Below are 17,667 nucleotides of genomic sequence, written 5' to 3'. Positions count from 1 at the left end.
TACCAGAGTCCAGACTATGTCTTAGGCAGGCTTTGTTTGCCTGGGACTATGATATCAAACTTTCTCTGCTATCTTCATGCAAACTCTAATTTGTATCTTTAAGAGTGTTTTCTATTGATCCCCCTGTGATATCAGTGTAGAATCACATGGCTAGGAACTTTTGTTCCTATGCCTCCTTCACAAGCAGTGTCTCTTTACCTGAGTCCAGGGTGAAAGAATTTTCTACCCTCCCTCAGAGCAGGCAGTCTTGTCATTTACACTCCCCACCAGAAACAGTGGATCTTTACCTGGTCCCTTGGAGAAGGGCAGTTTTCTGCTCCTCACCAAGCAGCCTTTGCTTCATAAAAGAGAAAGGTCCAGGCAATGGGTGGGTTTTATATATAAAGGATCTTTCTCTGCTCACCTGCCTTGCTCCTAGTGTTTTCCATGAGAATCCAGTACCGGCCCATGGGAAAGAGCTTGTAAATGTGTACAGACTTCTCTTGTATCTGTGGCTTTCAGTTAATCGAAATTATCATTCTAGCTCAGATTTGACCTTTAATTTTTTTTTTATTTCAGCATCTTTTTTCTAAACGGTGTGTATGTCCTTTTTTCACCCCCCAATTGTCTGTTTGATTACAGTGTGAGGGCAAGTCTGAAATCAGTTTCTCTAGCATGGCACAGACAGGTGTTTCTTCAATTTGCTATGATTTTTTAAATGTACACAGAGTAATGTGGCACTGACTAATATGGTGAGATGGAAAGTCTTATTAAAAGTCATTCTTTTCTAGATTTTACCCAGAACACTTTTGAAATCACTGCCAGATTTAGAAAATCATGAAAATTTATTCAAGAAACTAGAATTTATTTCAAATTCTTCACGAAATGGAATGATCCAAAAGGGGTTAAACTGTGACTTTCTTACAGTGGGTAAGGAGGAAAAAAAAAACAAACAAACAAACTTCAAAAATCACTTGTAAAATCTCCCTTTGAAGGATAAAGCATTTTTGACTCTCTGACAATGGCCACCTTCAGAACCATTGCTATGTTTTGAATGTTTTTCCTCTCCAAAACTCAGGTTGAAACTTAATCTTCAACATGGCAGTAGTGAGATGTAGGGCCTTTAAGAGATGATGAAGTGGTGTGAGGGCTCTGCCCTCATGAATGGATTAATCAGTTCATGGATTAATGGGTTAATGAATTAATGGGTTACCATAGAGTGGGCTGGTAGCTTTATAAAACGTGGAAGATAGACCTGAGCTAGCATGCTCAATCCTTTCACCATGTGATGCCCTATCCCACTTCAAGACTCTCCAGAGTTCCTCCCAGCAAGAAGGACCTCACCAAACACAGCCACTCAACCTTGGACTTCTCAGCCTACGTAACTATAAGAAACACATTTGTTTTCTTTACAAATTATTAGTTTCAGGTATTTTATTATAAGCAACAGCAAAAGGACTAAGACAACCATAGAGTCATTAAGAATAGTCTCGCTGTGGACGGTTAAATAACCCTGCCATCAAGTGGAAAACTGATATAAAATCACTTAATTTGAAATATTTAGAAAGAAAAGCATTCTGATCCACTGGTAAGTAACAGAAAGGGAATTCCAGCACCAGGCAATCCCTGGAATATAACTTTAAGCTGAGTGCTAATGCTGAAGCCTCAGAGCCTCAAGCATGGGACTCCCTACTCTGAGCATTGGATAAGTATAGCCAGACAGCCTTCATCTGTGCCTCCATTTAGCAGCAAGAACCCACAATGGATATAAATTAACCAGACTCCAATTCTCTTTCCACAGGAGAATGCTACGCAAATCCCTCTGTGGGACTGTGTAACTAAATTATAACAGTAAGTCTTGTGATTCTTCAGGAAGTCTTGATTTGCTGCTAATAACAGAAGTAGAGGCTCCAGTGGTTAATTCAAAATATAAAATTATATGGCCATATTTGTGTACCACAACTACAGCACATATCATATTACCTATAGACTTGAGTAGTTTTAATGAGGATGTCATAAGGAAAGAGTTTCTCTAGTGTATTTTTATCTACTTAAAAAAAAATCACCTGACCGCAGTGGCTCATGCCTGTAATCCCAGCACTTTGGGAGACCAAGGCAGGATGATTGCTTAAAACCAGGAGTTTGAGACATGCCTGGGCAGCATGGCAAGTTAATACAAAAAAATTAGCTGGGCATGATGGTGCAGGCCTGTAGACGCAGCTGCGGGAGGCTGAAGCAGGAGGACCTCTTGAGGTCAAGAGTTCGAGGCTGCAGTGAGCTAGGGTCATGCCATGGCAATCCAGCCTCAGTGACAGAGTTAGACTTTGCCTCAAAAAAAAAAAAAAAAAAAAAAAAAAAAAATCATTCAGTTAACACACAAATTCTATACTATCTTTAGTAGTTCACTACAGAAAGTTATTAAGAGCTAGCTTTCTGAAATATCTAACTTTCTAAAGTAAAAAATATATATAATTACATGCAGTACAATTGATGCTTATCATGGTATTCTATTTTTTAATTTCTGTGGTTATTTTAGCAATGGGTCTGTCTGTACTCCCTGCTCATTTTTTCTTTAAAAACACTGCTAAAACTTAATGCTCAGATCCCTGTCAACTATAGTGAGAAAAAGCTACCTAGCGTGGATAGATTTCCTCACATTTCACTTGTGTGTAAATGACTTCATTGAGCATCACAGTTTTTAAAGGATGAATGGAAAAAGGGATTCAATGATGTTTTGTATAATCTTAGTTTGGCAAAAGAGTGTTGCAAAAATGGCACAGAACAGTAATACTGTTTTAAAATAAGGCTCTGATCAATAAAATTAGCATCAGTATATTAGATACTCAGAAGAAAAATGTAAATCAGATTTCCAGCATTTACCCTGTTTCAACTCTGTGCTTATTATTTTCAAATGTTTGTCTCCTGTCTCGATATCTTCCCTGAGTTTCAAATTTATATGTTCATATGCCTACTTGGTATGAGTACTTAGGTATCTAACAGAGACCCTGAATTTAATGTGTCCAAAATGAAACTCTCAGTTTCTACTCCTGCTCACACTAACTCAATTGGTTTCTCCAACAGTCTCCTCTATGGCCCCTACTTGCCCAAGCTAAAAATCTAAGAGTAATCTCTCAACTTTATAGCAGACACAATTTAACATAAAACTATTCTCTGCATCATGCTTGGCACTCAGTTGCCTCATTTGTTAGCCCTAAAAATGTTCAAATCCAATTTGAATTCTTTATTGAAGGGTAACAACAGAGTGAGTCCTCTTCTAATAACGAGGAGATGATTTCCCATTTTCAAGACCACAGTCAGGTTTAAAGGCTCTTGTCCCCCATTAATTCTATTAAACTCCCTTAGCTAAGTCAAGGCATTACTTCAGTAGCACAAACTTGGTAGCTTAAACAATAGAAATTTACTATTTCACAATTGTATACCCCAGAAGTCTAAAATAAGTTTTACTGGGCCAAAATCCACATGTCAGCAAAGCCACCCTCTCTTCAGATGCTCTAGCGGAAAACCTGTTTCTTGCCTCCTCCAGCTTCTGGGAGTTGTAGGTGTTCTTTGGCCTGTAAAGGCTTCACATTTGGAGTGAATGCTTCACTGTAGTCTCTGCCTCTATTGTTACCATTGCTTTCCCCTCATCTGTCTGTGTCAAATCTCCCACTGGATGAAAGTGTTTCTTTATGCCCCTTTATAAGGATACTTGTGATTGCATCTAGTGCCCACACAGATAATCCAAAACAATCTCTGCATCTCAAAATCCTTACTTTAATCACATCCACAAAATGCCATATAATGTAACACTTATCTGTTCCAGGTATTAGGATGTGGACATCTTCAGCCTACCAAAATCACACAGTATGTATTTCAGACAATGACTTTAAATGTATCACTGATTGGATGAAGAGACATAGGATCTGATTACAAATCCAACTCCAGTCATTTATTTGCACATCTAGAAATTGAACTGATGCCATCTTCTCCTAAATAGTAAATAAGAATAAAATCCTTACAATTTTTTCCCAACCTGTCATCACTATTTATTATTACCTACAAGACAGTTACAAATAATTAGTGCCTATATTAATACCTACAAATAATTTATTCCTTCTGGATTATTCCAAAACTTGGATTATTCCAAGACTTATCAGCTGCTTGTCACTGAAGGCATGCATTTGACAGTTTCACCCAATGAGTTAAAAACCATATTTGTCTTTTCAAAGGAATGTCTCACAGTTGATCTTTTTTGTTGACTTGTTCTCCAGATATGGTTTCTTAGACCACCTTTCTTTTATGATATTCAGGGAACTATAGTGGTTTATTTTTATTTCTAGCCATTTTGTGACCAGATTTTTCAGATGTCCATATTTGAAAGACAACAGTTGAAAAGAGGCTCTTTTTAAGACCTGATCATTAGGTTTAATGTCACGGATTGAGAATGTTCAGTTTAATGAAAAGATCCCAAAATTTGTAATTATAGAACTGGGGTTTCTGTTCTGACTCTGCCATTCCCTCAGCTCAAGGCCTTTATCTGCAAAATGGGAGTTGGTATAATAAAACCCACAAAACAAAGTTGTTAATACAATTAAAGTAAATAAGTATAATTTTGGAACTGTAAAATACCATTCAAGTTATAATTATGGTCATCTGAGATGCTCCTCATAGATTTTTTGAAACAGGGTGTTATTTCAAATGTCTCTGTTTATTAATTTACACTTAATCATTCATTTAACATCTACAGAGTAGCTACTAGATATCAGATGCTTTTCTTTGCACTAGAGTAACACAATAATGAATAAAACAACTAAGTCATTGCCTTAATGGCACCTGTGTTCTAGTACAGACCATTAAGTGCTAAAGTCCTATCTTTAGAAGCTATTGCTAAGAAACTTACCCTTTCAGATGTCTGTTCTATTCTGGTTTATGGGGAAGTCCTACATGCACTCATTTGTTTAATTCACTCAACAAATCATTGTGCATCTACAATGTGTCAGGATTGTTATAAATGCATTTATCAAAATGACAGTCCCTTAAATGGTTTAATCCAGCAGGTGAAACAATAAACTGGCAATGATACCAGAAAGAGAACAGAAAGAGTCCAGCATTCTATAGGAGCTCCTCATGACAGCATCCAGCCCAAGGCAGGAAGTCTTATCTTCTCAGAGTTAATAACATCTAAGCTAAGTCTTAATAACTAACAAGATTTGTGAGGGACAGGTCAGAGAGACATTAGGGCAGATAACTATCAAGATCAGCAGTTAATGTGGGCTTCGGGGCAGTCCCAGGTGAGAACACTGTGGCTTGTGTCTATCAATTGCAGGGCATTCAAATAATATCTGCTACAAATTTTAAAAGGATTCTCTTGCCCATCCTCCCCGATAATAAAGTACAGTTGTCCCCTCAGTATCCACGGGGTTCCAGGATCTCTGCAGATACCAAATCTGTGGATGCTCATCTTATGTCAAATATATTTGTGTAAAATCTATGCCATTTTCCCATATACTTTAAATTATCTCTAGATTGCTTATAATACCTAATACAATGCCTACACATCACTTCATTTGCTTGGATTCAAAGTAGTTCTTCATGCACGGCAAATTCAAATTTTGGTTTTTGGAAATTTGTGGAATTTTTAAAAATATTTTTGATACCCAGTTGGTTGAATCCACAGATGCAGAACCCATATCTACAGAGGGCTGACTGTGCTTAGTGGTCTCTTTTTTACATTCCATATTATCAGTATTTGATCACTGTTTGTTGGCATGCTAAGGAAATGCCCTCTTTATATTCTAATTGGAGCACTGAATGGGGAGTAAAAAAAAAAAATCTCAATTGGCTAGGTTGGAAAGGCCTTTTTGAAACTATCTTTGTTTGGTAAGATCAGGCAAGTTTTTCACTACAGAACTGGCTTTGACATTTGTCTTGATACATGCTTCTAAGTAACTGGCCTATAGTTTCTTACAATTCCCTTGACTAATAATAGAAACCTAACTAGGGCAGAGCTAAGAATGCTGATGGAGACTAAATAGATTCAGCCATGAGTTTTGGCAGCTATGGGGACTAGGCCTCAAACTGACTAATTCTGATGCTGTTGGCTGATCAGGTATTTTTTATTTCCAGTTTAGCCACTTCATCCTATTACTTGGAAAGCTGCTGACTGGGTTTGTATCCTTGGTGCTATTAATTGAGCTGAATATTTATTGGGTAAAATATTAATACTACTTTTGTATCTTTGCCCGAAACTTATTTTTGAATACTTTGAGAAAACCACTGGATGATTCTTCAACTTAAACTAGACATACCTTTCATGCTGCAAAAAGCCAGATATTGTTGTAAAATTGTCTGTACAGTGACTAAATTTCTATATAACCAAAGTTTATTTTGCATTATGTCTGGGTTTTATGTTATATGGTGGTCTTCCAAATTAAATATTTTTTTTATGATGGTGTGTGGTTCTAACCCTTTCATGAGCAGTTTATGTTGTATTGAGAATTCTCGAGAGTGTGATGTTGGTAGAAATCTGACAGTTTTATTCCCTTGCTCACAAAGAGGGCATTATCTCCTTTTTTATGGGAACATGGGTGGTGATTACCCACTGGCTTGCTGTCTGAATGTAAAACATGCCTTTATTATGACTTCTGGCTTTTGTGAAAGTGTCATCTTTTGATTCAAACTTGAAGGGCTGGACCAAGGTAGTTAAACTTGACAATGAATTTTTGAATAAATTACTAACCCCATGAAGTATTCAATGATGGAGGTGGTTCTACAACAGGACACCCTCCTTTTTCTTCTCTGTGGAGATGACTGTTATCCCTCCATTTGAAGTATTAAAAATGGCCTTGGTTGTTTGGGTGATTTATCATGAAGAGAATTGGTTCTTAGTGTTCCTTCCATTACCTCTCCTCTATCATCCACTGGCTCGACACATCACATTTTACTGGTAAAATTTTCCCCATCCAGACTTCCCCTGAAATCACTCTGATTGGGTTTCTTTTTCAACTGAGTGCCTTATTTTCCCAAGTGAGTGCCTTATTTTCTTATTTAAAATTTTCCTCCTATTGACATAGCGTACCAAGAACTATGGTGCTAGAGCACAGGGCTCTTAGCACAATTTTTAAAAATGCAGAACATATTTGTACTGGGGAGACAGAGAGCTACAAAACTCTATAGGTAGTTCTAGCATTTGGAGGAAACAAATCCTTTGGCAAAAACCATCTGATGAAATGCCAACACTGAAAAGCTGTATTTCCACCAAGTAAAATTTAGCATAGTGCCAGTAATAAGGGCACTGACACAAGAATCAGCTATGCCATGGTAGAACAAAACGGAACAAGAGCAACATAAGATATGTAGAGGTGGGTTTCACCTAGAGGACAGTTCTTTTAGCCCCACTAGTTAATAGTTATCACCTGTTCCCCTCTGAGGAGAAACTGGAAATTTATATCAGCTCTTATCATATGTCCTTAATTTTTTTGTATATGGGTATGTTCATTTCCATTTGATGCTGTCATAAATTACCACAAATTGGATTGCTTAAAACAACATAATTTTGTTGTGGAACAGCTCTGGAGATTGAAAGTCCATGGCTTTGTTCCTTCTAGAAACTGTGGGAAGGACTCTCCTTCCTGTTCAATTGCAGCTTCTGGAGGCTGCCCACATTCCCCCAACCTCTGTTTCACTCTCCACATCTTCCTGTCTGATTATGACTCTCCTGGGTCTCTCTTATAAGAATGCTTGGGATTACACTGGGTACACCCAGATAGTGCAGGATAATTTCCCCATCTCAAGGTGCTTAACGTAGTCACATCTGCAAAGTGCCTTTTCCATGTAAGGTAACAAACTCACAGGTTCCAAGGATTCAGATGTAGACATCTTTGAGGGGCTGTTATTCAGCCTAACATGGGGTTAAACTCTCAGCAGTTCTTTTCACCAATTGAGAGTTAGGAATAGTCCACAAATCCTTCATGTCCTCTTTATAGTTTAGTGTGTCTCTACCTGACTCAGACTCATCTGTGGCACCCAGGAGTCAAATCTGAGTAAGCAACATCCTACACAAAATTGTCTAAGGGGGATTTCGTTTTATATATAACCCATGTGTGCTGTGTAGTACACAATATATTCCTTCATTCAAGTCACTAGTATAAATTTCGAACTGGATAATGTCAAAGACACAGTCATTTCCTAGTAAAATGCAGACTTCCCTCCTTAAATATTGAACAGCAACTGTTAGACTACAGGTTATTAATTCACTTACTAATCTATGAAGTGTTTTACCATTATACTCTAAATAACATCAAAAAATTATCAAACCGTTCGCTGAAATCAAGAGGTGCTAAGGCAATTACTCTTTCCTGAATTACCACCAGTCAATCACTATATTAAAGTGATATGAAATCAATATGGCTTCACTAGTTCTTGGTGAATGTATATTGATTGGTAGTGATCATCGCATTCTTTTCCGAAGGTTCACAAGCCTTCTATTTAAAAAATCCAATCCCAAATGCTGATAAGAATTAAAATTGTTTAGTTCACATTTTCTGGCATTACCATCATCTCCCTTAAAGGATTGAAAATATCATCTGTAAGTCTTGTGTTTTCCTGCACCTTTCTTAGAAGCCATAAGCCTACAATTTCTTCTTATTCTACGTAGTTAAAATAATCATTTTTGTCATCCTTTTTTCTCTCTCTCTATAGCTTACCTCATTCGCCTCACTTGTGCTTTAATCTTCTTGGTGTTTTTCTCATATTCCTGTCACATTTTTATATTTTTCTTTCATTATATGTTGCTCTTTATATCTTTTGTAAAAGTCTTTTATGAACCTGGACTTAGAATGAAATACCTACGCAACCACATTATTTTTCTTAGATGTCTTTCTTTTGCCCTTCTCATTGAACTATTCAAAATGTTTGTGCAGTCAGAATTATACTTACAGAACTTTCCACTCTTCATCATCTGTTTCCCTTCTAGAGTCTCAGGGAAAGTTTTTAGCAACTGACTGCCAAAGTCTATGGCACAAGAATAAACAAACCAGCATTCCCTTTCTTTATATTAGACATTTACTGTTTCCTTAATAATCAGTTTTTCCTTCTTAGTTAAAATCGAGTCCAGGATGGTATTTGCATATGGGGAAATGTTACAATAAAAAAGGAAACCAACACATTGATTCCAACTATGTGAAATGAATACATATAAATTAACAGCCATTAGAAGATCATTTGGAGAAAGTAAATAGTTGTATCTTCAATAGCAGTTTGAGGTATCAAGAAATCAAGATTTTAAAACTGCGACTAAGTAACTAAGTAGTCCATATTATATTTACATATGTACACAGAGACAACTTTATCCAATTGAAGTCTACTTCAGTGTCATCATTAGCTCAGCCAGATGTAATAGCTGAATCCCTGAGACTCATGTAAAGCAGACTAAGATCAAAGGAAAGGAAAAAGATAATTGTGTGCTATTTTTAGTCTCATCAATATATATCCAGAAATATCAAACATTTTAATTGGGGGTTTTATGAGCTCCTACGTTTCTCAAAATGCAACTAAAACTAATCTGCATCTAGCATTTTTGTTAAACATGCATTTTTCTGGTCCTTACAAAAGCTTATTCCAATTACAAGAACTAAAGCCTGAAGCCTGACACTCTAAAGGAATCCTAAATTTTAAGAACTATAGCGGGTTGGGCATGGTGACTCAGGCCTGTAATCCCAACATTTTGGGAGGCTGAGGCAGGCGGATCACCCGAGGTCAGGAGTTCGAGACCAGCCTGGCCAACATGGTGAAACCCAGTCTCCACTAGAAATACAAAAATTATAGTATTCTCTGATGGTAGTTTGTATTTCTGTGGGGTCGGTGGTGATATCCCCTTTATCATTTTTTATTGCGTCTATTTGATTCTTCTCTCTTTTCTTCTTTATTAGTCTTGCTAGCGGTCTGTCAATTTTGTTGATCTTTTCAAAAAACCAACTCCTGGATTCATTGATTTTTTGGAGGGTTTTTTGTGTCTCTATCTCCTTCAGTTCTGCTCTGATCTTAGTTATTTCTTGCCTTCTGCTAGCTTTCGAATGTGTTTGCTCTTGCTTCTCTAGTTCTTTTAATTGTGATGTTAGAGTGTCAATTTTAGATCTTTCCTGCTTTCTCTTGTGGGCATTTAGTGCTATAAATTTCCCTCTACACACTGCTTTAAATGTGTCCCAGAGATTCTGGTATGTTGTGTCTTTGTTCTCATTGGTTTCAAAGAACATCTTTATTTCTGCCTTCATTTCGTTATGTACCCAGTAGTCATTCAGGAGCAGGTTGTTCAGTTTCCATGTAGTTGAGCGGTTTTGATTGAGTTTCTTAGTCCTGAGTTCTACTTTGATTGCACTGTGGTCTGAGAGACAGTTTGCTATAATTTCTGTTCTTGTACATTTGCTGAGGAGTGCTTTACTTCCAATTATGTGGTCAATTTTGGAATAAGTGCGATGTGGTGCTGAGAAGAATGTATATTCTGTTGATTTGGGGTGGACAGTTCTATAGATGTCTGTTAGGTCTGCTTGCTGCAGAGATGAGTTCAATTCCTGGATATCCTTGCTAACTTTCTGTCTCGTTGATCTGTCTAATGTTGACAGTGGAGTGTTGAAGTCTCCCATTATTATTGTATGGGAGTCTAAGTCTCTTTGTAAGTCTCTAAGGACTTGCTTTATGAATCTGGGTGCTCCTGTATTGGGTGCATATATATTTAGGATAGTTATCTCTTCCTGTTGAATTGATCCCTTTACCATTATGTAATGGCCTTCTTTGTCTCTTTTGATCTTTGATGGTTAAAAGTCTATTTTATCAGAGACTAGTATTGCAACCCCTGCTTTCTTTTGTTCTCCATTTGCTTGGTAAATCTTCCTCTATCCCTTTATTTTGAGCCTATGTATGTCTCTGCATGTGAGATGGGTCTCCTGAATACAGCAGACTGATGGGTCTTGACTCTTTATCCAGTTTGCCAGTCTGTGTCTTTTAATTGGAGCATTTAGTCCATTTACATTTTAGGTTAATATTGTTATGTGTGAACTTGATCCTGAATACTATAAACACTTCTATGCAAATAAACTAGAAAATCTAGAAGAAATGGATAATTTCCTGGACACTTACACTCTTCCAAGACTAAACTAGGAAGAAGTTGAATCCCTGAATAGACCAATAGCAGGCTCTGAAATTGAGGCAATAATTAATAGCCTACCAACCAAAAAAAGTCCAGGACCAGATGGATTCACAGCTGAATTCTACCAGAGGTACAAGGAGGAGCTGGTACCATTCCTTCTGAAACTATTCCAATCAATAGAAAAAGAGGGAATCCTCTCTAACTCATTTTATGAGGCCAACATCATCCTGATACCAAAGCCTGGCAGAGACACAACAAAAAAAGAAAATTTTAGACCAATATCCCTGATGAACATCGATGCAAAAATCCTCAATAAAATACTGGCAAACCGGATCCAGCAGCACATCAAAAAGCTTATCCACCATGATCAAGTGGGCTTCATCCCTGGGATGCAAGGCTGGTTCAACATTTGCAAATCAATAAATGTAATCCAGCATATAAACAGAGCCAAAGACAAGAACCACATCATTATCTCAATAGATGCAGAAAAGGCTTTTGACAAAATTCAACAGCGCTTCATGCTAAAAATGATCAATACATTTGGTATTGATGGAACGTATCTCAAAATAATAAGAGCTATTTATGACAAACCCACAGCCAATATCATACTGAATGGGCAAAAACTGGAAAAATTCCCTTTGAAAACTGGCACAAGACAGGGATGCCCTCTCTCACCACTCCTATTCAACATAGTGTTGGAAGTTCTGGCTAGGGCAATCAGGCAAGAGAAAGAAATCAAGGGTATTCAGTTAGGAAAAGAAGAAGTCAAATTGTCCCTCTTTGCAGATGACATGATTGTATATTTAGAAAACCCCATTGTCTCAGCCCAAAATCTCCTTAAGCTGATAAGCAACTTCAGCAAAGTCTCAGGATACAAAATTAATGTGTAAAAATCACAAGCATTCTTATACACCAGTAACAGACAAACAGAGAGCCAAATCATGAATGAACTTCCATTCACAATTGCTTCAAAGAGAATAAAATACCTAGGAATCCAACTTACAAGGGATGTAAAGGACCTCTTCAAGGAGAACTACAAACCACTGCTCAGTGAAATAAAAGAGGACACAAACAAATGGAAGAACATACCATGCTCATGGATAGGAAGAATCAATATCGTGAATAGGAAGAATCAATATCGTGAAAATATAAAGGTTATTTATAGATTCAATGCCATCTCCATCAAGCTACCAATGAGTTTCTTCACAGAATTGGAAAAAACTGCTTTAAAGTTCATATGGAACCAAAAAAGAGCCCACATCTCCAAGACAATCCTAAGTCAAAAGAACAAAGCTGGAGGCATCACACTACCTGACTTCGAACTATACTGCAAGGCTACAATAACCAAAACAGCATGGTACTGGTACCAAAACAGAGATATAGACCAATGGAACAGAACAGAGTCCTCAGAAATAATACCACACATCTACAGCCATCTGATCTTTGACAAACCTGAGAAAAACAAGAAATGGGGAAAGGATTCCCTATTTAATAAATGGTGCTGGGAAAATTGGCTAACCATAAGTAGAAAGCTGAAACTGGATCCTTTCCTTACTCCTTATACGAAAATTAATTCAAGATGGATTAGAGACTTAAATGTTAGACCTAATGCCATAAAAATCCTAGAAGAAAACCTAGGTAGTACCATTCAGGATATAGTCTTGGGCAAAGACTTCATGTCTAAAACACCAAAAGCAACGGCAGCAAAAGCCAAAATTGACAAATGGGATCTCATTAAACTAAAGAGCTTCTGCACAGCAAAAGAAACTACCATCAGAGTGAACAGGCAACCTACAGAATGGGAGAAAATTTTTGCAGTCCACTCATCTGACAAAGGGCTAATATCCAGAACCTACAAAGAACTCAAACAAATTTACAAGAAAAAAACAAACAACCCCATCAAAAAGTGGGCAAAGGATATGAACAGACATTTCTCAAAAGAAGACATTCATACAGCCAACAGACACATGAAAAAATGCTCATCATCACTGGCCATCAGAGAAATGCAAATCAAAACCACAATGAGATACCATCTCACACCAGTTAGAATGGTGATCATTAAAAAGTCAGGAAACAACAGGTGCTGGAGAGGATGTGGAGAATTAGGAACACTTTTACACTGTTGGTGGGACTGTAAACTAGTTCAACCATTATGGAAAACAGTATGGCAATTCCTCAAGGATCTAGAACTAGATGTACCATATGACCCAGCCATCCCATTACTGGGTATATACCCAAAGGATTATAAATCATGCTGCTATAAAGACACATGCACATGTATGTTTACTGCGGCACTATTCACAATAGCAAAGACTTGGAATCAACCCAAATGTCCATCAGTGACAGACTGGATTAAGAAAATGTGGCACATATACACCATGGAATACTATGCAGCCATAAAAAAGGATGAGTTTGTGTCCTTTGTAGGGACATGGATGCAGCTGGAAACCATCATTCTTAGCAAACTATCACAAGAACAGAAAACCAAACACCACATGTTCTCACTCATAGGTGGGAACTGAACAATGAGATCACTTGGACTCGGGAAGGGGAACATCACACACCGGGGCTTATCATGGGGTGGGGGGAGGGATTGCATTGGTAGTTATACCTGATGTAAATGACGAGTTGATGGGTGCTGAAGAGTTGATGGGTGCAGCACACCAACATGGCACAATTATACATATGTAACAAACCTGCACGTTATGCACATATACCCTAGAATTTAAAGTATAATAATAATAATAATAATAGTAAAAATACAAAAATTAGCTGGGTATTGTGGTGCGCCCCTATACACCTAGCTACTCAGGAGGCTGAGGCAGGAGAATCACTTGAACCTGGGAGGCAGAGGCTGCAGTGAGCCAAGAGAGCGCCATTGCACGCCAAGCTGGGTGACAAGAGCAAGACTCCATCTCAGAAAAAAAAAAAAAAAGAAGAAGAAGAACTATAGCATTCTTATGAATTTCATAAGAGATCCATGAATCCCCAAATCCTGAATTTATGAGAGTTTTTCTGGGAAAAACATTTATGGCTGCCATGAGATTCTTCACGGGTTCATGACTCCCAAAAAGTCAATGGAACCAGAAATTTTAAATGGTTCTCCCATGAACATACTTTCCCACCATTGATGTAGGCAATACAGTAAGTTTTGAATCATCCAACACGCTTTGGTTTATTTGGTCAAAAACTAAACCCCTCTTCTTAACTTTTCTTGAATAGCTAGCTAGCTTTTTAATAGTTAGCTTTCAATGTATACTTAGCAAACAATTCTTTTTTTAATTTTTGGCTCAAATAAGATTTATTCATGGAATAAACTATCTGAAAGAGCTAATTGCCACACCAATTGATCAAATTCACAATTTTATTTGACATTAGCAGGCCTGGGATTTTCTATAATGTAAGCCCTGTGGTGTTTAATAATGTAAGATGTGAGTTGTGCCTATAGTCTTTACAGCAAATCTAAAAATGTTTCCTTGATAGGTATCTTCAAATATAAAAGTCAACCAGAAAAATCAGTCATATTCTATACAGAAACTAGGCAGTAACTTTTTTCACTGAGGACATCAGAAGAGTTTGTATCTTAAGAATGGCAATTCTTAGATAGCAGATGTCTTTGGTACAACCATATCTATAGCAAAGGAAACAATCAAGTTCTATTCTAAGCTACATTGAGATTGTGGACTTTAAACTTGATCATTGTGCTGTAATGGGAGTAACTCTGCAGCTGGGTGAGAGGACATATTTTGCATTTGAAAACCAGAGAACAGATGGTGATAGACTGAAAAAATTGAACCACAATATTTTACAGTTCTTACCATTAAATGATAGTTTATTTTCCCCTACCCCTTGGATCTTAGTAGTCTAATAATCTGCTTTGACTGACAGAATGTGGCCAATGTTGGAGTCTGGGCCACAGTTTCCAGATTCATCACCTCTTGGAACACTACTGCTGCCATGTAAAAAAGCAGCTAAACTACTGAATGAGAGGTAACATGGAGAGATAGAAAGAGACTGGGTCAACGGCCAGCATTAAGGACCAAGACATGTAAAGAAGGCCATCTTAGACTCTCTATCCATGACTAAGAGGGAGCAGGACTACAACCATATGAATGGTCTCTGGCAAGACCAACAGAAGAATTACTCAGTTCATTGCAGTCAACACAGAAAATCATGAGAAATACTAAATTATTACCACTGTAAGACACTAAATGTTGGAGTGTTTTATTACATAGCAATAAGTAATGCATGTTGAAACTTGGCCAGAGATTTTATAGAAGTAGGAATAAAGACATAGAAATCACTAAACCATATTTTGTAGATAATGTCTTATTGTGGTAGACAAGAAGATGTGCTACCTGGACCTCCTTCAAGGAATGACTTGCTTGCCCAGCTATGGAGAATGCAGCTAACACAGAGCCTCAACTGTTAGCTCCTTTAGGTTTTATATCTCGGGTGCCAAAGATTGCCTCTCCCAAGATCGTGCCATATTTAGTGACTAAGTGAGGTGAGGATAGAAAGTCCCAGCAATTTCAGTCCAAATGGTAACATGCTTATGTGCAATTCTTGCTCAAGAGCTCTCTACTAGGTTGGTCAAGCCTTCTTAATAAATTAATAGAAATGGTTGTGCTAGGGACAGTTTCCTTGGGGTTGTAGGTTACGATGGGAAGCATCAGCCCATGTAAATAAGCTGTCCTAGGCAACCTTCTAGGTTCATTCTGATGAAGATTCCCATCATTATGTTTCCTGAAGACTGTTACTGTCAGTTATGGGGAAGTAATGAGCTATGTCTGTTATCAGTCAGTGACTCTACCATGTTTCTGATGGTCAAGCTAAGTCTGTGCTCACCACTTACCTAGCCTCTCTGGACTTTTTAACTTCTTATAAAAGTACAGGATAGACATTATAACAAATCAGACCCTGTCTTGACACTTCCATTGATTTGTTTTAAAAACTAGATTAGTTCATCTTATTATTATAATGATATTAAACTACATACCCAATGTTTTTCAAATAATGTAATGTTCACAATGACTCATCAAGATGAATATAATATTCCAGGTTAAAAAAAAAATAAACTGAAGTTTAGTTACTCAAGGTCATATAGGTAGTAAATGGATGATTTAATCCTAAATCTTGATGACTCTTAAGCTCATGTTTTTTCTGCGGGTTCACTGTCTCTTATGGAGCTAAGCATTGACTGAAATAGAAGGGAATAAAACACAACTGTTTGAAGGGTCATGGTCTAAATTCCTACCATGCATAATTTTGTTTGACACAACTAAGTAAGAAAGAGAGTATGCCAGAAATTAAAGGGGAAAAAAAGAAATAATTAAAATAATCAACTCCACGGAGGAAGACGGAAGGAGTGGTGACCACATAAAAGGCTGGATAGAAGCCCAGGAAGTCATAAAATTTGAAGAGAATGAACACGAGGTTCTCAAAACTCTGACACGTAAGAATTTGCCTCCACCTCCCGAAACTTCAAAGGGGTTAATTTTAAGAATAAGAATTTTAAAAATAAGAAGTATGATTTTCACAGTATTGAGTGGCTTTAAAGAACTCATTATCCCATAGAGATAGTACTCACTAGAAACACAAAGGGTTATAAGAAATTTGTAAATTGTTTCATCAGCACCAGACCCTTAATGGTTCGGTGAGAAAACCAAGAAAATTCGGGGTTGGAGTGGAAAGAATAACCCATGATGCTGAAATCCCAAAGCTCTTCTGTGGTCCTCTGCCAGGCACAGAGTTCTAGGTGGGCTGACTCTCACCCTACCCTAGTTTAACACTTCTTATATGCATTTGCTTGCTTCTCAGAGAAAGAAGACGCTGCACTGGCAAAATCTGTCTGGAAAAGGCTTTGGATTCAGTTTCCCAAAACTGAACATAATCCAGCTTATTTCTCCCTTAAAGACAAAGCTTGTGTCTTTGTCTTGAGGTCACCTGAATGGTGTGGAGTGGGGTAGTGGTATGTCAGGGGCAGCTGAGCCCCTTGTCTCCTACAGCAGATTCGCTGTAAACCCAGAGGTGCCTCTTAACTTGGGCCTAACCCCCAGATTTCTTGAATACAAACCTCATCTCTGCCCCTAAATTGTTCCTGTGGTAAAGGGGGTTAAATTTTTTATTTCACTCTATCATTGGTAGTTCAATACATTTTTACTCTCTCTTCATCTCCTGCACGTTCCCTCTAGGGCTAAAGGCTCGAAGTTTAAGTCTCTCTTGAAGAAACAGCCATGCTTCATTTAATCCTGCTGCAGCCAGACTGCTGTGGATGTCATGCTTCTGATGAGACATTAAATCAAGGTAAACATTAATCCCCCAGGCTGGAGCATCTATGAAGAGAAGAAAAATGTGTCTTCACCTCACAGGAAACACTGCAGCCAATCTAGGCCCTCTATGTTGCCTCCAGACCTCACACACTTGGAGTTAATTAGAAAACTCTCCCTCTGGAATATATTATAAGCTGTGTTTAATTTGGTGGAGAAAATATTCTCACAAATCTTGCCTGAATACAAATGCTTCTGAGGAGTAAAAAATAAGAA

The sequence above is a fragment of the Chlorocebus sabaeus genome, chromosome 22 (assembly GCF_047675955.1).
Source record: "Chlorocebus sabaeus isolate Y175 chromosome 22, mChlSab1.0.hap1, whole genome shotgun sequence".
Lineage (NCBI taxonomy): Eukaryota > Metazoa > Chordata > Mammalia > Primates > Cercopithecidae > Chlorocebus > Chlorocebus sabaeus.
This window is presented reverse-complemented; position numbering follows the sequence as displayed.